Source organism: Hemiscyllium ocellatum, chromosome 8 (genome assembly GCF_020745735.1).
Source record: "Hemiscyllium ocellatum isolate sHemOce1 chromosome 8, sHemOce1.pat.X.cur, whole genome shotgun sequence".
NCBI classification, from domain to species: Eukaryota; Metazoa; Chordata; class Chondrichthyes; order Orectolobiformes; family Hemiscylliidae; genus Hemiscyllium; species Hemiscyllium ocellatum.
The window spans coordinates 105612246-105635583 of NC_083408.1; positions in this window are offsets into that span (position 1 = coordinate 105612246).

Below are 23338 nucleotides of genomic sequence, written 5' to 3' on the forward strand. Positions count from 1 at the left end.
TCCTCACGGAATGGGTGACCCCACTACACTACACACGCACACACACACACACACACCCTCTCACAGGCTTATCCTCAGACACATACTTGACCAAGCTTACACACATGTACACATACTCGTTCACATGCACTCACACCACATGCACACACTCACTCTGTCTCTCCTGCACGTGCACACATATAAGTTTATGGGGTGAATTTGTATTTGCAGAATTATGTTTTATTTTGCTCAAAAATTGCATAAATCCATGCAAAATTCTGTAAGTCCCATTTGAGAAATAGAATCAGTCTGACTGAAAATTGATGCACAGACAAACTTTAACCTCACACCTTTAAAGCATTGTCTGAGCTGAGATGACACCTATTGTTAGAAAAGCTGAAGCTATCTTGAGAATGTAACTGAACAGGAGTTCTGGAATAGTTATAGAGCCGAAACTAGTGCATCGCCTTCTAAAAAAATGAAAGACTTAATCTAAATGTATTTAATATGTCATTACAGCTCCACCACTCTGTATTCCTTTTGCTCTAAGTTCTGTGTCTTATGATCCTGCTCCACTTAATGAAGAGGCAGCGCCTTGAAACCTAGTGCTTCTAAATAAACCTAGGTGAAAGTGAGGACTGCAGATGCTGGAGATCAGAGTCAAAAAGTGTGGTGCTGGAAAAGCACAGCAGGTCAGGCAACATCCAAGGAACAGGAGAGTCGACGTTTCAGGCAAAAGCCCTTCATTAGGAAGGAGCCTCAATCCTTCCAAATAAACCTGTTGTACTATAACCAGGTGTTGTATGATTTTTAACTTAACCCTGTGTAACACATTTTGCTGCTGGGTTTATAAGGGGTTATATGTGAGTTTACATTTGAGCTCAAATTCAATGCTCAAGCACTTTTGTGGTGTGATCCTACACAGTCCTATCAGGCCAAAGGACTGTTCTCTTATTTGAGAGAGACAACTGGTGATGGTTTAATGTGAGGTTCACCACACGTCAGATGAGGGAAGATACTGAGATGTAAGGTCCTTGTTCACGAATAATACTAACAAGAGAAATGAATTGAAGAGACCCCCACTTAAAGAACACAGACAATCTGCAGTTCTTTTTTGGTTTGCAGGGTTTGGTGAATCTCCCCCACTGTCTGTAACCCTGAAATGAATATTAATGCCGAATCTGAGTTATAGAGCCACACCAAAGTTCAGGTCTGTAATAATAAAATTCTGCCTTGCATTTCGGGACATTCTGGCCTTAGAACTGTCAATCCAAATACAGGTCAGTCTCCTGTAACATTAAAACATGATTCATGAATTCGGGACACTGTTTATAAGGCACAAAATTTTAAAGTCTGTATTGGGTTATAATGCAATTTCAGCCCCATTAGTTTAAATGCTATTAAGCGATTTTCTTATAAGATGGGATAGCATGAGAACGGAAGTACCATTTTGTAGCAGAACTGACTGTAGAACATTCCTGCAGAAATCTGCCTCATACTAGATTGGGAAACATAACATTAATGTCTATTGAAGCAAAATCACAACTGATGACAAGTAAGGTTTTTAAAACTATCATGAAACACTGTGAGATGGAATCATTCAGTTTGTGTGGACAGTTCTGACCTATGAGGGATTAAATAATTCACAAATGAACATTACAGAAAAAATGACAATTTAGATTGGTTTAAGTTTGAGAAAAATGCAGTTCATGATTTATATAGTAAAAATCCTGATTTTTCAGATTGCAGCAGTGACATCACAGACTAGAGCATGATAAACTAAACTATTATCTTCATTTACAAATTTATTTTAATATAATCCCAGCTATAACTGTACCACAACTGTCCCTTCTTTGCATTCCTCCAGTTCTGATCTTTGGATTATCCCTAACTTTTACATCACTGTCTGCCTTTAATCTTAATTAGTTGGTGGCACGGTGGTTAACACTGCTACCTCACAGCGCCAGCGACCTGGGTTCAATTCCCCACTCAGACAACTGTCTGTGTGGAGTTTGCACATTCTCCCCATGTCTGTGTGGGTGTGCTCTGCAGGTTAGGTGAATTGGCCATGCTAAACTGCCCGTGGTGTTAGGTGTAGGGGAATGGGTTTGGGTGGGTTGTTCTTAGGAGGGTCAGTGTGGACTTGTTGGGCTGAAGGGCCTGTTTCCACACTGTAAGTTATCTATCTATAATTCTTTGAAGTTTGTGTCACATGTACACAGGGTGGTTAAGAAGGCTTTTAGCAAGTTTGCTCAGACCTTTGAGTAATGGAGTTGGGTAATCATGTTGAGGTTGTACTGGATGTTGGTGAGGCCTGTTCTGAAGTATTGTGTCCAGTGCTGGTCACCTTGTTATAGGGAGGAAATTATTTACTTGGAGAGGGTTCAGAAAAGATTTGCCATGACACGGTGGGAATGGAGGGTTTGTATCTCGATGACTCTAAGAGGCTGGGACTTCTCTCTCTGGAGCAAAGGAGCTTGAGGGTGACCTTATAAAGGTGTATAAAATCATGAGGGGTACAGATAAGGTGAATGGCAGGTGTCTTTTCCCTCGGGTGGGGGATTTCAAGACAAGGGGGCGTATTTTTGAGGTGAGAGGAGAACGTTTTATTAGACATGAGAGGCAACCTTTCTATACAGAGTGTGGAATGAACTTCCAGAGGAAGTGGTGGATACACATATAGTTACAACATTTAAAAGCCAAAAGAAATGTTTGGAGGTATATGGGCCAAACACTGGCATGGGACTAGTTTCGTTTAGGATTATGTTCGGCAAGGACTGATTGGACTGAAGCAGCTGCTTCTGTACTGTATGACTCTATAACCTACCTAAGCTCTTGAATTTTTTTTTAACCCTTTTCCACCTCTATTTTTCTCTCCTTTAAGATGCACTCTAATCTTGTTTCGAAACCTTTTGTTCATTTTGTCTCAGTACCCCCACTGTGTAGCTCAGAGCCACGTGTTGTCTGATATTTTAGTTTGTCACGTTTTGCACGATGGCAATGACTAACCTAAATTTGTTTAATATGTCATTCCAGCTCCAGGACACTAATCCTTTTGCTCTAAATTCTGTGTCTTATGGTCCTGTTCCACAACCACTTGATGAAGAAGCACCACCTCGAAAGCTAGTGCTTCTAAATAAACCTAGGTGAAATTTAAATTAAATTTATAAACCTGGAATATAAAGCTAATATCTGAAACGGTGACTATCTAACCACTGCCAATTGTTGTACAAACCCATCTGGTTCTCTAATGTTCTTCAGGGAAGGAAATCTACCATCCTTAGCTGGTCTGACATGCATGTGAATCCAGACCCAAAGCAATAAGGTTGCTTTTTACTACCTTCTGAAAGGGGTCAGTAAGCTATTTAGCTCCAGTGGAAATTAGGGATGGTCAACGAATATTGCCAATGCCAGCAATGCTCACATTCAAGAGAATAAAAGAAACTTGTGCAAATACAAGTTGAAAATGTGTTGCTGAAAAAGCGCAGCAGGTCAGGCAGCATCCAGGGAATAGGAGGTTCGACATTTCGGGCATAAGCCCTTCTTCAGGCTTATTTTCAGCTCTTATCTCCAGCATCTGCAGACCTCACTTTCTCCTCAACTACAAGTTGTTATTATTGTTCATGCTTAAATCTTTTTAAAAAATGGCAAACATTCCATAATCAAACGTAACAAGATCTTGGCAATATCCAGGAATAGGCAGAAAAGTGACAAGTAGCATTCACATCGCACAAATGCCAACTGATGACCATCTCTAATAAGAGACAATCTTACCACCACACCTTAGCATTCAAGGCCATAAAACATAGGAACAGGAATTAGGCCATTTGGCCCATCGAGTCTGTTTTGCTGTTGAATCACGACTGACATGTTTCTCAGCACCATTTTCCCACTTTCTCCTTGTAACCCTTGACAACCAAGGAAATTTTTATCAAATAGTTGTGCTCCAGAACTTACTGCTCCCCAGGCCAAGCTGTTCCGGTACAGTTACAAACTGGCTTCTTCCTGGCAATGTGGGAAATTGTCCAGATATGTCCTTTTTACAAAAAGTAGGAACAACTTAATCTGGCCAACTATCACACCATCAGTTTACTCTCAGTCATCAGAAAAGTGATGGAACCCGTCTATCTCTGTCTTAAATATACTTAATGACCTGGCCTCCACAGCTTTCTGTGACAATCAATTCCATGTAGTATTCCATATGAATTCCACTTCAACGGTATTACGCCACTGAATGTCTCACTGTCAACATTCTTAGGGTTATCATTGACCAGAATCTCAACTGGGCTTGCCACATAAACACAATGACTACAAGAACAGGTTAGAGACTAGGAATACTGTGGCCAGAAACTCACCTCCTAATTCTCCAAAGCCTGTCCACCATCCACAAGACACAAGCAGAAATATAATGGAAAACTCCCTACTTGCCTGGGTGGGTGCAGCTCCAACAGCACTCAAGAAGCTTGACACCATCCAGGACAAAGCAGTCTGCTTGATTGGTACCACAATCACAAACATCTACTCCCTCCACCCCCGAGACTCAGTAGCAGCACTGTGTACTATCTACAAGATGCACTGCAGAAATTCACCGAAGATCCATGGACAGCACCTTCAAATCCATGACCACTTTCATCCAGAAGGACAAGGGCAGCAGAAAAACTTGCATATTCCCCTCCAAGCCACTTACCATCCTGACTTGGAAATATAATGCAGTTCTTTTGCTGTCGCTAGGTCAAAATCATGGAATTCCCTCCCAAAGGGCATTGTGGGTCTACCTATGGCACACAGGCTACAGCAGTTCAAGAAGTCAGCTCACCACCACCTTCTCAAGGGCAACAAGGGACAGACAATAAATACTTGCCCAGCCAGCGATGCTGTCATCACATGAGAGAGAAAAAAAAATCCATGAGCATTTTTGCCCTTTTTATAAGAGGGAGCCAAAGAGCATTATCAAAAGGGAGGTGTGCCTGAAGAAAGCTATAGTCAAGGAAATAGGTTTAGATTGTCATTCATCATATCCCGTCGACCTGGTCCTTGTTGCAGCTACTGACTAGGAGCCCTCAAATTATTCAATTTCATTAAAACCCAGTGAATTTTAAGCTATTTATTTGTTTAATTGGATAATTATTTTTGAAAGCATGTAGTGTTGCTCCAGTATACGGGGAAATATGACCTGTAAATAGCCAATTCATTGGTAGAGCGGGCGGAGGCTTGTGAGATGAAGGTGCAGAGGCATTTACCAAACCAGCACCAGAACAGAGACCTTCTCACCGTTCTGACAGCTTCCAAAAACAAAGATGCACAAAGAAATAATTTAAGTATTTCTGAAAAAGGGACATGTTGTTAAAGCTTTTCATCTTGCTCTCTAATAAAACCAAATTTTAGAGTCAGAGAGATCTACAGCATTGATGAAGGTTCTTTGACCGATCAAGTCTGTACCATCAAAACAACCATGTAACAATTTTGATCCAATTTCCCAGCACTTGGTTCATAGCCTTGTATGTCTGTGCATCACCAGTGCACATCTAAATACTTCTTAAATGCTATGAGGGTTTCTACTTTACCACCCCTAAAGGCACTAAGTTCCAGATACCCACCACCCTCTGGATGAAAATGTTTATTCTTACATCTTCTCTAACTCTTCTGCCATTTACCTGAAATGTATATCCCCATCATTGATCCCTGTACTAAGGGGAATCAATCTTTCCTTCTTCCCTACCTATGGCTCCTATAATTTGATTTATTTCCCTCTGAGTCTACAATGCTCTGAGGAAATCCATCCCAGTCTGTCCAATCTCCAGCTCAGGCAACATCCTGGGAAATTTCCTCTGCACCCTCTCCAGTGCTATAACATCCCTGAATTCCAGAACTGCACACAATACAAGGAAATAATTTAAATATTTTGGGAAGAAGGACATGCTGTTGAAGGATTTTGCTTGCACTCCTCAGGACAAAATTGCAAGAATTCCAGATTTCAAAAGGAGTCCCAGTTTCTACTGCTTAAAGAAAGAATGCTGATTGGTTGCTTTACCTTTCTATCATACAGTGTAAATTGTTGTTCTTTTTGAAATTTGGTCTCCATTATTTGTCCTGATGAGCACAAGCATTTATCAGCAAATATCCTGTCTTACCAAACAACTGAGCAATTGTAAATATAGTCACAGGAATAAATATTCTTCATATTGAGGGGATTTCATGGTGCTAGTAGAGCCCTGTAACATTGAATCAGTTTTCTATTACTGCTTGCAGATTTGCTGTCAAATGACACACTGCGGCACATATTACATGGTTTTATAAGTTTAATACGTTGAATGAATATAAAACAATTTCTTCAGTGAAATCTCTGGAGGGGTCTCCTCCTTCAACTCTGTAAAGCAAGCTGCACTTTTGGTAAATTCATACAGAAAACACAAAATTGCAGCCTGAAACCTCCATCGTCCGTGTGGGGTATAACTTCCTTTTCTGTCATTGGAATGCAAAACTAAACAAATGTCAGGAGTCGTGCCTCCCAATTAAGAGAAAAATTTGCTTCGTAATCTCTGGCTAACTGTTCGCAAGGAGGTTGCTAAAGCATTCCTTGCACTTCATTTTAATGAACTTGACTTTATCACAATGCTGGAATAATCCCCTCCTCTTTATTTGCTGAAAGTAATTTGTCAGGCACAACAGTGGCCAGCAGCTTATTCGAATCACGGGGATAAGCTAATCCCCTGACATGCCAGGCAATTGGGTAACTTGCTATTTCTGAATGAAATCAGCAGCTCTTCAAGGATTTTGATTTGGCCCAATTTACATTGTTGGCTGACATTGTACCAAAGTTACAGAGCGCCTTGAGAGAAGGAAAGAAGGGAGGTGAAATGAGTTGTTTAACATTAGCTTAACAAGATCAGACTTTGATACATGTTTTAGAGCTAGATGTTAGATTAAATATCCAGCGAGACACTTCTTTAACACGTGGGCTTTGTTTTCCCAATAGTGAAATGTGCCTCTGTTATGACGGAAAGGAGGGTTAAAATATAGAAGGATTTTCCACTCTCTGACCTGCAAAGGCTTGAAACCTATTCAATAGGCCCAACTTATGCTAAACAGTGGAGCCGAGCAAATCAGTTTACACCAAATCCATTGGGATTGGCATTGAGAAATGGAAATAATCTGTTAAAACAAAGGAGTTTCATGTAGGAAATTCAACATGGTCTGTTTGTTCAAAGACTAAAAACCATGAGGAATCAGTTAGCAGGGAAGGCCACTGCTGCAAACAATTTGTGTGGAACTGCGAAGCCATGTCTAAACTGCAGGAAAAACAGGAGATCAAGACCACAGGAAAATTCAATTAACATCCATCAGGTATAATGAAGAATTACTGAGTCAAATGTCCTAAAATTTTCTCACTGAATCTATTTATTCAGCTTCCAGTCTCCTTCCTTCCATTACTTCCCTTTCCTTTTCCATAAGACTATAAGGTATAGGAGCAAAATTAGGCTATTCAGCCCATTGAATCTGATCTGCCATTCGATCATGGCTGATGTGTTTCTCAATTTCATTTTCTTGTTTTCTTCATCTAACCTTTTATTCCTGCGACTAATCAAGAACCTATTTGTTTCTGCCTTATATACACTCAATGACTTGGCCTCCACAGCCTTCTGCAGCAATGAGTTCTGCAGTTTAACTACCTTCTGGCTGAAGAAATTCCTCCTTATCTCAGTTCTAAAGGGTCATCACTTCACTCTGAGGCTGTGTCCTTGTCATAGCCTGTCCTACAAGTGGAAACATCTTCTCCATGTCCTCTCTATTCAGGCCTCTCAGTATTTGGTCTGTTTCAATCAGATCCCCCGATCCTACTGAACTCAACTGAGTACAGACCCAGAGTCCCCAAGCACAACATACAACATGCCTTTTATCCCAGGGATCATTATTACCGTATATACTCAAGTAATAGTCGAATTGTTTTGATTACTTTTTAAGGTTAAATTTATGGGGTTGACTATTACATTGATACTATTTCTGAGGGGCTGAAATTCATGCCTGACAAAATTCATACCTCATCATTAGCAGAAGCCAATTGACCTCTGAAGTAATGAAGTTAAAAAAAATGGTAATTCTGAAAACCAGGAGCGGAATTCAATAGCCAGCGGACTGGAAGACCGGGAGCCGAGCAGACCAACCAGCAGACTGGAAACCTGGAATGGAACGTGACGGTCAGCGCACTGACTCATAAACATTAATCTGTTATCTGTGAAGAACGAGGGTCAACTTATACATGAGAAATATAGAAAATTCCAGATTATTTGGTTATAAATATGGGGTTGATTTTTACATTAGATCGACTATTAATATATATATGTAGGACTCTACAAGGTAGCGCACTTCACAATATTCCAAATGTGATCTAAAAGGATGCTTTCTATGGCTTATCTATAAGAATTGGTCTGAGTCTTTAATGACATGCTGAATGGGCTTGTGTCTTACTCATCAGCCTCCTGTGAAGCATGTTGCCAAAGGTTGTCTGGAAATCCAAATAGTTCATGTCTATTGGCTGTCCTTTGTCTAACTTGTTTGTTAGGAGAAAGTGAGGACTGCCAATGCTGGAGAGTCAGAGTCAAAAAGTGAGGCGCTGGAAAAGCACAGCAGATCAGGCAGCATCCGAGGAGCTGCAGAGTCAACGTTTCGGGCATAAGCCCTTCATCAGGAATGTGGAGGGGCAAGGGGGCTGAAAGACAAATAGAGGGGTGGGCGAGGTACTGGGGAGAAAGTAGGTGGGATATAACTTGCTTGTTACCTTCTCAAAGAATTCTTTCAGGCACGACTTCCCATTGACAAAGAAATGATGACACAGCCCTATTTTACCATGCACTTCCAACTATTCCACAGTCTCATCCTGAATAATCATCCTTAATTTTACTAATTATTAATGTCAAGCCATAGTCTTCTCTAATCTGCCTCTTTAATTTTTAAACAGGGGTGTTACATCAGTCATTTTCCAGTCCTGTGGGACTTTCCCTGATGAAAGATTGCTACCAATGGCTCTACAATCTCTTCAGCTTTTACCTTCAGAACACTAGGGAACAGTAAATCCTCCTTTCTTCCAAGGTAGCTGTTGCTGTAACAATACTTATGTATGGTAAAGCATTGATGTGTTTTTGCCATTTCAAAAGGAGTAGGAGGACCCAAATCAAGCAAACGGACACCTGCAGGATGGCAGCCCAATAACATTGGTTGATATTATCCTTTACTCTGTCTTATCAGTGACGTATGGGACTGAGAAAACAAGTGAACTGTAAAACGGTATAGGCTTATGCCTGAAATGTCGACTCTCCTGCTCCTCGGATGCTGCCTGGCCAGCTGTGCTTTTCCAGCACCACGCTCGACTCTGATCTCCAGCATCTGCAGTCCTCATTTTTTCCTAATGAAAGGGTATCGTTTTATATTGTAAGGCAGGAGGTTTGGGTGGGGGGGGGTGGTTGAGGGAAACCTTTTTCATCTAGAGGGTGGTGCGATCTGGAATGCGCTGCCTGAGAGGGTAGTTGAGGCGAGAAACCTTTAAAATGTAATTGAATGAGCACTTCAAATGTCATAACATTCAAAGCAATGGGCCAAGTGAGGGAAAGGAGGACTAGTCCAGGCTGTAGTGTGTTTTGGGTGGTATGGACTTAGGCTATCTCCCATTAAAGCCAATGAGTTAATTAGTGTCATTTCACAAAAGGGAAATGCAACAGCCAAACTGTGCACAGCAAACTCCCACAAACAACTCTGAGACTATGTCAGTTTTTTAACTGAAATTGTGTTATAGCCAACAACAATAATAATCCCAAGATGCTTCACAGGATAATGAGGGACCAAAACATGGCAAGACATCAGCTCCCATGATCAAAAGCAGACGATTTAAAATAATATTGTAAAAGAGGCAAGACAGGCACTGGGGGATATTCCATTTTGTTAGGTTCCAGGCAGCTGGAGGCATAGTTACCAAAGGCGGAACAATTATTGGCAGCATCAGTGAAGAGAAATCAAAGTTAACGTTTCTAGATCTGCTGAGCTTTTCCAGCAACTTCTGTTTTGCTTCTGATTTACAGCATCCACAGTTCTTTTGGATTTTACTTAGTGGAATAATTTTTGTTGAGAATTCACGCAGGATCCAAACTAGAGGAACACTGATATCTCAGGCAGATTGTGGGCTTGGAGGAGATAATAGATAGGTACGGCAGTAAGGCCATGCAGGGAGAGACGAACAAAGATGAGAACTTTAACATCAAGATGCAGATTGACCAGGAGTGGATATAATTCAGTGAATTCAGGAGTTACAGGTGCATGGGAAGTGCTGTGATTTAAGACATGGGGAACAGAGTTTTTGAATGAGTTTATGATGTAGGCTTTGGGAAGTCAGTCAAAAATGTGTTGGAATAACCAGGTCTAAGGATAACAAAGATGTGGATAAATGTTTGCTGCAGATGAGATTGACACCAATGATGTTACAGAAATGCAATGAGTTCTCTTAGAATTAGTTCAATATCAAATTAGAATCTCGTCCCAGGATCAAATGTGACAACAAATTTGTGAAGCAGAGAGGCGCAATGTCAGAGTGTTGCTGGGGAAAGTGCTAGAGGTGGGTGGTTAGGGGAGGGAGTTTGACATAGGGACACACAGCTCGCTAAAGTAAAACCGCTGTTTCAGGAAAAAAGGACGAATGGTTCCTTCTCACCGTCCCCCTGAGGGTGCAGAAATATTGGGAGGAATTCAAAACAGCAGAAAACACAAGACTCAGGCCTTGCTATGACAAAGAGGAGGTTGTGCAACAATCTGTTGGCCAAATATCCCATCCTCAAGTTGGAGGTGGGAGAGGCCCCATACTACAAGTCACCTCCTGGTGGTGGGATGTCAAATAGTTGTTGAGTCATCAAGTCATACAGCATGGAATCAGACCCAACTCGTCCATGCCAACCAAGTTTCGTAATCTAAACTAGTCCCACTGACCTGTGTTTGGCCCATATTCCTCCAAACCTTTCTTATTCATGAACCTATCCAAATCTATTTTAAATTTGTAACTGTATTGCATCTATTACTTCCTCTGGCAGTTCATTTCACTTACAAAGTACCTTCTGAGTGAAAATGATGCCCTCATATATTCTTAAACCTTTCTTCTCTCACCATAAAAAATGCCCCCTAGTTTTGAACTTCCCCAGCCTCAGGAAAAGACCTTTGCTATTCTCTTTATCTATGTCCCCCATTATTTCATAAACTTCTACAGAGGTCAGCCCTCAACCTCCTAAGCTCCTGTGAAAAAAAAGTCCCAGCCTTTCTTTATAACTCAAATCCTCCGTTCCCGGGAATATCCTGGTAAATCTTTTGTGAAGCTGAAAATGTGTTGCTGGAAAAGCGCAGCAGGTCAGGCAGCATCCAAGGAACAGGAAATTCAACGTTTCGGGCATAAGCCTTCATCAGGCTTTCGGGCTTATGCCCGAAACGTCAAATTTCCTGTTCCTTGGATGCTGCCTGACCTGCTGCGCTTTTCCAGCAACACATTTTCAGCTCTGATCTCCAGCATCTGCAGACCTCACTTTCTCCTCGAAAATCTTTTGTGAACTCTCTCCAGTTTAATATTATCCTTCCTACAGCAGGGCAACCCAGAACTGGACATAATACTCCAGAAGTGGCCTGATCGATATCTTGTACAACTTCAACATGATGTTCCAACTCCTATACTCAATGGTCTGAGCACAAATGTGCTAATTGTCTTCTTAATTATCCTGTCAACCTGTGATGCAACTTTCAAAGAACTACGTACCTGAACCTCTAGGACTCTCTGAAGGGTCAGTTTCCCTGCTGTATGACTCTATGACTACCCAGGGCCCTACCATTAACTCTATAAGTCCTGTCCTTGTTTGTTTTACCAAAATGCTGAAAATGTGTTGCTGGAAAAGCGCAGCAGGTCAGGCAGCATCCAAAGAGCAGGAGAATCAACGTTTCGGGCATGAGCCCTTCTTCAGGAATTCATGGATGCTGCCTGACCTGCTGCGCTTTTCCAGCAACACATTTTCAGCTCTGATCTCCCGCATCTGCAGTCCTCCCTTTCTCCACCTGTTTTACCAAAATGCAATACCTTTATCCAAATTAAACACCATCTGTCACTCCTCAGCTCATTGGCACAGTTGATCACGATCCCTTTGTAAGCTTAGGTAACCTTCTTCACTGTCAACTATAACAATAATTTTGGTGTCATCTGCAAACTTACTAATCTTTCATCCTAAATTCTTATCCAAATTATTTATATCAGTGATAAACTGATCTCTGCAGAACACAGCTGATCATAGGCCTCTAGTCCAAAAACAATCATCTGCCATCACTCCCTATCTCCTACTGTTAAGCCAAATTTGGGTCCAATTTGGCAAGCTCTTCTTTAATCCCATTTGATCTAACTTTACTAATTAGTCTATCATGCGGAACCTTGTCAAAATCTTTACTAAAGTCCATGTAAACAGCGTCCACCACTCTGTCCTCACCAATCCCTTTGGTGACTTCCTCAAAAACTCAATCAAATTTGTGAGGCATGATTTCTCTTGCATTAAACCATGCTGACTATCCCTAATCATCCCATGCCTCACTAACTATATATAAATCCTATCCTTCAGAATCACTTCCAACAAATCGTCCACCACCGATGTCAGACTCACAGGTCTACAATTTCCAGGCTTCTCCTTATAGTTTTTCTGAAACACTGGCACAGCATTAGCCACCCTTTAGTCCTCCGATACTTCATCTGTGTTTATAGATTGTACAAATATCTCTGCTAGGGGCCCTGCAATTTCCTCCCCAATTTCCCACAATGTCCTGGGATACATGCAATCAGGTCCTGGAAATTTATCTACCTTTACATTTTTTAAAACCTCCAGCACTTATTTTTCTGTAATGTGAACTGTTTTCAAATCTCCAATTTTATTTCTCTTGTTCTCTAGCCTCCATTTCTTTCTCCACAGCGAAAACTGATACAAAATATTCATTTAATATCTCTCCTATCTCCTGAGGTTCAATACAAAGACAACTTTGTTGAACTTTAAGTGGTCCTACTCCCTAGTTCTTGCTCTGAATGTATTTGTAGAATCGTTTTGAATTATCTTTATACTTATCTGCCAAGACTATCTCATATCCCTTCTCTGCCTTCCTGTTTTCCTTCCTAAGAATGCCTTTACACTATCTGAACCCTTCATAAGATTCAGTTGATCCCAGTTGTCTATATCTAATATATGATTCTTTTTTATTCTGAGTAGAACTTTAATATCCTTATTCACCCATTGTCCCACAGAAAGCGGTCAAAGCCAAAACACTGTATGCTTTTAAGAAGGAGTTGAATATAGCTTTTAGGGTGAAAGCAGTTGAAGGATATGGAGAAAAGGTGGGAACAGGCTATTGAGTTGGATGAGCAGCCATGTTCGTATGTAATAGTGGAGCAGGCTTGAAGGGCTCAATGGCCTACTCCTGCTCTTACTTTCAATGTTTTTGTGTCCACAGCCACCACTCTTGGTGGCACTATTGGACATTGATGTCATGACCTCTGTTGGTCGCTAGCTTTCAGGAGGTGAGATTTCTACACTGGGGTCCTCAATGCCTGACCAGATGGGAGCCTGATGGACACTCAGTTTGTCAGGCCTCCATGCAGTAATGCTGCAACCAAGTTTCCAACTCATGAGGGAACCACACACTCCCTTCTTTTTCCACATTATGTCCCATTGACACTGGTGCCACCTTCTGGTAGGGAAGGGAAAGCGATTTACTGCGGCGCTGCTCCTGATGCCATGACACATTAACCTCAAAAATGATGGGTAGACTTGTGGCTTTAGAGTGGATTGGACTGAAGGGTTTGTTTTTATGCTGCATGACTCTATAACTCTAAGTGTAGACCCTAGCTTCAGAAAAGACCACCCACTCATCATCAGCAGTCTTGTTAGAAAGAAGAAGATTAAGAGGCTTAATAGAGGCAGACAAGGTGATCAGAGGTTTAGATAGGGTGGATAGTAAGAACCTTTTTCCTCAAATGGTGATGGCTAGCATGAGGGGACATAGCTTTAAATTAAGAGGTGATTGATATAGGACAGATGTCAAAGGTAGGTTCTTTACTCAGAGTGTAGTAAAAGCATGGAGTGCTCTGCTTGCAATGGAAGTGGACTCGCCAACACTTTTTTTCTGGGTGACCAAATATTTCCCTTTGAATTGCCTCCACCCTCCTGGCTCTTACTCTCAAACTACACTTCCTGGACTACTGGGCCTTAGGCATTAAAGTAATCCTGAACACTGTGTAAACCCCTTATAATTTCATATACCAAATAAGCTCTTCCCTCAGGCTCCACTGTTCCAAAGGAAACATTACCAGGCTTTCCAATCTTTCCCCGCTGCTAATCTCCTCCAGTTTGGATCTGTAAATATGTGGCCAGGGCCCATTCAACACAGTACAGCCTTGGTCCAAATATGAACAAAAGAGCTAAACACCAGAACATTCAACAAATCGGGGCAAATTCTTCACTGGTTGGAGTTATCCCTAGTACAAAAAATGCTTGCCGTTGTTGAAGGTCAATCATTTCTATCGCAGGATATAATTGCTGGAGCTCCTCAGGGGAATGTCCAAGGCCCAAACATCTTCAGCTGCTTCATCAAAGACCTTCCCACTGTCAGGAGTGAAGATGCTCGCTGATGATTGCACAACATTCAGCACTATCCACAACTCCTCAGATATGTAGTCCAAGTCCATATGAAACAACACCTGGATAACATTTGATTTTGTTCATACCACACAAACACCAGGCAATGACTATCTCCAACAAATGAGAATTCAATGGCCCTTTGACAATCAATAGCATTATTGTCACCAAATCCTCCATTCACCAACATCCTAGGAGTTAGCTTTGATCAGAAACTGACATGGACCAGCCATGTAAACATTGTGGCAACAAGAGGAGGTCAGGTGCTCGAATTTCTCATGTGAGTAATTCCTGTTGAGAGCCCACAAAGCATGTCCACCATCTCCAAGGCACAAGTCCAGAATGTGATGGAAGGTTCTCCACTTGTTTGGATGGGCTCAACTCCAACAACACCCAAGCAGTTCCAGCCATCCAGGATAAGGAAAGTATCTCCAAGTTTACAAATGACACAAAAATAGTCGGGAAGGAATGTGGGAGGATGACGCAAAGAGTCTACAGATGGGTATAAACAGTTTGAGCGAATGAGCCCAACTTGATAGATGTGGGAAAACAGGAGCTCATGCATTTTGGCAGAAAGAATAGAGGAGCTGAATTTTATTTAAATGGACAAAGATTGCAGAAAGCTGCAGCACAGAAGAATTTGGGAGTCCTCATACATGAGTCACCAAAGGTTAGTATCCAAGTTCATCAGGAAGGGTTCTTATGGTACAATGGTAGTGTCTCTACAAGGAAGCCTGGATTCAAGTCCACCTCCTCAGAAGCATGTAATAATATCTTTGAATTGTTTGATTTAAAAAATATAAGTTAATCAGGTAAGAGGGAAGGCCAATGAAATGTTCATTTATTTCAAAGGAATGGAGTATAGGAATAGGGCTGTCTTTCTAAAACTATACAGGGTACTAATTAGACTGCAACTAGAATACTGAATGCAAACTGAAAGAACTGCGGATGCTGTAAATCAGAAACAAAAGCAGAAGTTGCTGGAAGTGCTCAGTAGGTCTGGCAGCATCTGTGAAGAGAAATCATCTCAGGTGCAGTTCCGAGGAAGGGTCACCTGATCTGAACTGTTACACCTGATTCCTCTGCACAGGTGCTGAGCTTTTCCAACAATTTCTGTTGTTGTTTCTGATTTACAGCATCCACAGTTCGTTTTGTTTTTTTTATTCTGTACTATTCTTTGTTCTTTATACTCACATATGCACTTACCCACACCCTCACACATACCAAAATCACATACACACTCTCAAAAAGACACACAACACACACTCACGCTTACACACACAAACACACACACAGCCATACTCACACCCCACACCCCCACACTCTCGCTTACACTCGCAAACAATTGCACACTCATTCCTCACACACACTCACACACATATGCACACTCACCTGTCACACATATACAATCACATGCATACATGCACAAACACACCTCATACACATACTTACACATACACACTCATACACATAGACATTGACACCACACACCTACACGTGCACATACACATGCTGACAGACACACTCTGTCACACATGCCCAGACTCTCTCACATAGACACACACTCAGATATATGCACACTCTCACACAGACACACACACAAACAGAAACCCTCTCTCACACGTACAAACTCTCACACAAAAAATCTCTCACATATGCAGACACAAAGTCTCTCTCTCTCTCTCTCACACACACACACAGAATGAAGTCTTTCTTTCTCTCTCACACACATATATACACATGCCAGAAACACTGAGGAAAATGATGCCATAATACATTAAGTGTGTTTCAAATATCTGTGTTATTAATGATCTTTCAGGCAACTGTCACAGTGTGAAATTGGTTTTTATCTGGCTGCTATTCAGAATCTTGCATATATAAATCCCTTGACTTTCTCCTTCCTTGTGAACCAGACTATGATTAACTCAAAACCCTGTCTAAGGTCAATCGAAGAAGCTTTCATTTAATTTCACGAAAGCCTTTAGCTGAAGGTGTTTGATTGTCTTGTCCTCCTGTTGATCAAAGTAGTGAGCAGTGTGGTTTGGGTTAAAGCTGAATACATTGTCAAGACCCTCAATTCACAGCTCGATATATCTGTGCCAAAGGCGCTGGGGGGTGTTGGAGCTGGGGGCTTGGGGGATGTATGGTGAGGGGGGAGCCGGGGGTGTATGATATATGCGGTGGTACCTACTGATATGAAACCAGAAGGAGCTGGACAAACTCAGTAAGTTTGGCAGCATCCACAGAGAGAGAAGAATTGTCAATTTCCACATCCAATGACTCTTTGGAACAACTGCTGAACTATGGGTGGAGATGATTAACAAGACAACCTGAGGCAGCATAGAGACAACTGATTGTTCATGACCTGGAATGCTCTACTTGAAATAATACCCAAAGCAGGATTCACAGTTAATTTCTGAGAGAGAATTGAATGAAGGTGAGGAATTTGCAGGGCTATGGCGAATTACCAGTGGTGTGGAACTTTATGTTGTGTTTGTTGAGGGGATGGGAGGGAGATCTTATGATGCAGTGGTAGCATCCCCTGCTCTGAGCTAGAAACTCTGGGCTCACATCCTACTCTTGGATTTGATGGCCATGAAAGATGAACTCATAGGAATTCAAGAGAGCAATGGATGGGTATTTGGATAGCAATCGCATACAGGATATGGAAAAGGCAAGAGAATGGCACTATGTAATACACCCAGTGCAGACATGATGGGCTGAATGGCCTCTTTCTGCACTGCGGTACTTCTGTGATAATGTGGGCAGCTCAATTGATTGCCAACCTGCAAATCCTTTCAAAAATGCCATTGGCAGGTGCAGTCAGAAACTCTCCTGGTCAGTAAAAGTCCACAGAGACCAAAACCAAGTCATCGACAAGCAAAATCATCAACCAACATGTGGTGGCCTCTGGTCATCAATACCCTTTTAGGGAAGAGTGTGTGAAGGGAAATGGAGGTTGCTGGCAAAGCCAGTTTGGTTGTAACTGTCCTTGGTGAGCAGTTTGCTTGGTCATTTCCAAGAGAACATGGAAGCATAGAAACTAAGGGCAAGGATAGGCCTTTGAGCCTGCTATATTATTCAGCCTGATCATTCCTGATCATTCCTGATCAGCCAACTCAGTATTCTCTTCCCACTTTATCCCCGTGCCCTTTGGACCCTGTGGCTCTAAAAATATATATCCGATTCCTTCTTGAAAACATTCAACCTTTTGGCTTTCTGTAGCAAGCCACATTGCTGTGATTTGGATTCACGCGTGGGTAAGAATCAATGAGCTGTTGTATTCCTATGATCTTAAGCCAACTCTCAGTATCTAGTCTTAGAATGTGAAAGAATTCAAAATGACGCCAAAATTGGAGGTGTAGTGACAGCGCAGAAGGTTACCTCAAAGTACACTGAGATATTGATCAGATGGGCCAATGGGCTGAGGAGTGGCAGATTGAGTTTAGTTTAGATAACTGTGAGGTGTTGCATTTTGGGAAAGCAAACCAGGGCAGAACGTATATACTTAATATTAGAATATTGAGGAATGTGGCCAAAAAAGAGATTGCCAGGATTGGAGGGTTCGAGCTATAGGGAGAGGCTGAATAGGTTGGGGCTGTTTTCCCTGGAGGGTCGGAGGCTGAGGGGTGACTCTATGGAGGTTTATCAAATGATGAGGGGCATGGATAGGGTGAATAGTCAAGGTCTTTTCTCCAGGTTAAAGGAGGACAAAACCAAAGTATATAGTCTTAAGGTGAGAGGGGAAAGATTTTAAAGGGATCTGAGGGACAACTTTTTCATGCAGAGGGTGGTGTGTGTATGGAATGAGTTGCGGGACGAAGTGGTGGAGGGTGGTACAATTACAACATTTAAGAGGCATCTGAATGGGTATATGAATAGGAAGGGTTTAGAGGGATATGGACCAACTGCTGGCAAATGGGACTAGATCAGTTCAGGAAATCTAGTCAGCATGGAGTTGATGAGTTGGACTGAAGGGTCTGTTTCCGTGCTATATAACTCAATGAGTCAGATAGATCAATTTTCTGGGAAACTAATGACGAGGGAATAATAATTGAATGAACCAGACCTGGAATCGCCACTTAAGAATTTGAATTCAGGCTGGAAAATGTCAGAAAGAGTGAATCAGACTGTCATTGCAAAGAAGAAATTAGATTGGCGTATCCTGGTCATATACATAGTTGACGTTGAATAATCTGTTGTAAAGGTCTAGCAAGGCACTGAGTCAGAGCAAGGCACTCTAAAGTAACGGGAAATTCGACGTTTCGGGCATAAGCCCTTCATCAGGAATGAGGAAACTCGAACTCAGCACCACCTTCCTAACCTGCAATCTTCTTCCTGACCTCTCCGCCCCCACCCCACTCCGGCCTATCACCCTCACCTTGACCTTCTTCCACTTATCACATCTCCATCGCCCCTCCCCCAAGTCCCTCCTCCCTACCTTTTATCTTAGCCTGCTGGACACACTTTCCTCATTCCTGATGAAGGGCTTATGCCCGAAACGTCGAATTTCCTGTTCCTTGGATGCTGCCTGACCTGCTGCGCTTTTCCAGCAACATATTTTCAACTCTGATACTCCAGCATCTGCAGACCTCATTTTCTACTCTAAAGTAACGGCCATGGATGGCAGTGTGTTAAGAAAGCAGGTCACTGAATGCTTTTAGGGCAATTAGAAACAGGGCAATAACCACTAGTTCGACCAAACATGCTCATGTACTGTGAATGTTTGACAAAGCAAAATGCTGAAAGACGAAGTAGACCATAAGGTGAAGAGCAAAACTGAAGGGAAACCAGATCCCAATGTGAAGATATAAGTTTATATGTAAACATTGGAACAAGCCCTCATGATGCTGCTATGCAATACCACTTCATGGCTCGCGTCATTCTGATTATAGCTAATATTACCATCACTGTTTGTGCCTGTCCGATATTGAATAGTGACTAATGTGCCTCAACAATAGGTCATATAAACATATAGACAATGGTGTCAAAACACTCTAATCTGCTTAATCCATCCCACATAACTGTGATACTCTGTGTTTTGGAATAAATGCCCTCCTAATCCTAGCTGTTTACTGGAATCTATTGGGAAAGGAATAACATAGGCTAGTTTGATTAGATTAGATTAGTAACAGTGCAGAAACAGGCCCTTCGGCCCAATAAGTCCACACCGACCCTCCAAATATCAACACTTTTAATTACAAACCTGAAGTTTAGGAGAGAAATTATCTGGGTAGTCTTCTCTGACGCGTCTAAGTGGCCAAAATTAATCTGATATTTGACTCTGCTGTCTTTGTACTGAATTCAACAGTTTGTCAACAAGTCCTTCTGTAGTTATGTCCTGCTAAGGGCAAGAGAAGCTGTAGGTTAATGGTGAATGGATCTAACTAGCAATATACAGCCTGTGGAAAGGCCTTATGGTCCTGGAAACATGACATTGGGATTTGTAATGAAAAGTGTTGATATTCATTATTTAGATAAGGCAATGTACATCATCAATGATGTAAGATCACACAGCAATCATGCAAACGAGTGAGAGATGGTTCTTTGTGAAGCCTCACGCTGAGCCTTGCTCTGTATATGGTTCGGGGAATGTTCAATAAAAGGCCAAGCTTACCAACAGCCTACTTCCCAAGATCTGCATCGATTCTGGCTGAAGTTCCACCAATGATAATAACAGAAGATTGAAACTGCCAAGGGAATGCCCAACATTATAATTTTTAAAAAAAGTCCATTCATGCATATGGTATGGCTAGGCCAGCGGTTTTTGCCCAAGGGGCAGTTAAGAGTCAACCACATTTCTGTGGGTCTGGAGTCACAGGTAAGGGCAGCAGGTTTCCTTAACTGAAGAGAATTAGTGAAGCATATGGATTTTTACAACAATTGACCTTGGTGAGACTGTGGATAGCTCTCTATTCTCAGTTTTATTGAATTCAAGTTTCATATCTGCCATGGTGAGGTTTAAACCCATGTCTTTGGGACATTAACTTGGGGTTCTGGATTGCTAACACAGTGACATTACTGCTATAGCATTACATCTCCTTGTTGAACAATGTCTGCTCGCTCCCTTTCCTTTGGGCAGGAAAGTTGCTACATGAAGTAAGCATTAATTTGAATTTGCTTCAGCTCTGACAGTGGATTGTTGACAAAATGGGCTGAATGGACTCTTTGCTGTGCCCTAGCGATTGTGTGACTGGTGTGAGCGTTCTGGTGGGTTTGAATACTGACTACAACTCACGCAACGCTTGTACCATAGAGTCGCTGCACACGTTCTGCTCCACAATACATTTAATGTTAGCCTGAAAAAGAAGGCGATCAGCTTTAACATCTCAGTAAATTACCTTGGAACCAATTTGCTCTGCACCAATTTTTGGAGAAAGGTTAAACTCAACATTTGGACTCATTAAAGAAAAATACTGACAATAAGAACAACAATCAAGAACAAAATATGTGATCCTCACATACTTCTGTACTTGGTGACTACATTGACTCTCCATTAAGCAACATCTCACTTTTAAAATTCTGATCCATGTTTCCAAATACCTTGATGGTCTCATTTCTCCTTATCTCTGTAATCTCTTCTACAATACTCTGAGATATCTGCACTTCCCTAATTCTGTTCTCTTAGGTATCCTTGATTTTAATCACTCAGAATTGGAGGCCATATCTTCAGCTGCCAAGTGCTGATAACCTCTAATATGTCCTCCCTAAACTTGCTGACCTTTCTATCTCTCTCTCCTCCATTAAATTGCTCCTTAAAATCTACCTATTTGATTAGATTATTGGTCATCTGCCCTAAAGTGTTTTTATGTGGCTCAATGACAAATGTTGCTTACCGGTGTGAAGTGCTTTGGGATATTTTATTAAAGTAAAGATAGGACTTAAACATAAGTTGCGGATGAGCACTGACCAGCTGTGTATAATCTTTAATAGCTTAATCTAAGTGAAAGTCTGAAATGAGGCACACTCCCGAGAGAACTTTTGCTAAACATCGTAGGAAACCATCATTACTTTGGCATTTTAGAAATTCACTTATGGAGTGTGAGCAGTGGCTGGGCCAGGATTTATTGCTCATGCCTAAGTGCCCAGTGGAAAGTTAAGAACCAGTGATATTACAATGGGTCGGGAGTCATGTGCAGAACAGACTGGGTAAGGGTGGCAGTTTCCTTTCCCAAAGGACATTAGCAAATCAGATGACAACTGTTTCTGGTCATTGTTAAACTCTTAATTCTGAGATTTTTTTTGAAGTCAAATGCCACCATTTGCCATGGTTGGATTTGAACCCTGATTCCCAAAACTTTACCTGGGCCTCTGGGTTAATAGTTTAGCAATAATACTATTCGGTCATCACCTCCCCCATTTAAGCAGCATACCAACTAGCCTAGAGCCATCATGTCCAGTTGATGTCATAGAGCCATAGAGTTACATAGTACGGAACCAGACCCTTCGACCCAACTCATCCATGCCAACCAGATTTCCTAAACTGATCCAGTAGCATTTTCCACCACTTGGTTCATATCCCTCCAAACCCTTCCTATTCATATAACCATCCAGATGCCTTTTAAATGTTGTAATTGTACCAGCCTCCATCACTTCCTCTGGCAACTCACTCTATACTTGCACCACTCGATGCGTGAAAAAGCTGCCCCTTAGGTCACTTTTAACTCTCTTCCCTCTCACCTTAAACGTACTCCCTTTATTTTTGGACTCCCTCATCCCAGGAAAAGACCTTAGCTATTCACCCTAACCATGTCCCTCATGATTTTATAAACCTCGATAAGGCCACCCGTCAGCCTCCGATTATCCAGCAAGTATATCCCTAGCCTAGTCAGCCTCTCCCGAAAACTCAAACGCTCCAATTCTGGCAACATCTTCGTAAATCTTTGAATCCTTTCAACCTGGAATGCTCTACTTGAAATAATACCCAAAGCAGGATTCACAGTTAATTTCTGAGAGAGAATTGAATGAAGGTGAGGAATTTGCAGGGCTATGGCGAATTACCAGTGGTGTGGAACTTTATGTTGTGTTTGTTGAGGGGATGGGAGGGAGATCTTATGATGCAGTGGTAGCATCCCCTGCTCTGAGCTAGAAACTCTGGGCTCACATCCTACTCTTGGATTTGATGGCCATGAAAGATGAACTCATAGGAATTCAAGAGAGCAATGGATGGGTATTTGGATAGCAATCGCATACAGGATATGGAAAAGGCAAGAGAATGGCACTATGTAATACACCCAGTGCAGACATGATGGGCTGAATGGCCTCTTTCTGCACTGCGGTACTTCTGTGATAATGTGGGCAGCTCAATTGATTGCCAACCTGCAAATCCTTTCAAAAATGCCATTGGCAGGTGCAGTCAGAAACTCTCCTGGTCAGTAAAAGTCCACAGAGACCAAAACCAAGTCATCGACAAGCAAAATCATCAACCAACATGTGGTGGCCTCTGGTCATCAATACCCTTTTAGGGAAGAGTGTGTGAAGGGAAATGGAGGTTGCTGGCAAAGCCAGTTTGGTTGTAACTGTCCTTGGTGAGCAGTTTGCTTGGTCATTTCCAAGAGAACATGGAAGCATAGAAACTAAGGGCAAGGATAGGCCTTTGAGCCTGCTATATTATTCAGCCTGATCATTCCTGATCATTCCTGATCAGCCAACTCAGTATTCTCTTCCCACTTTAT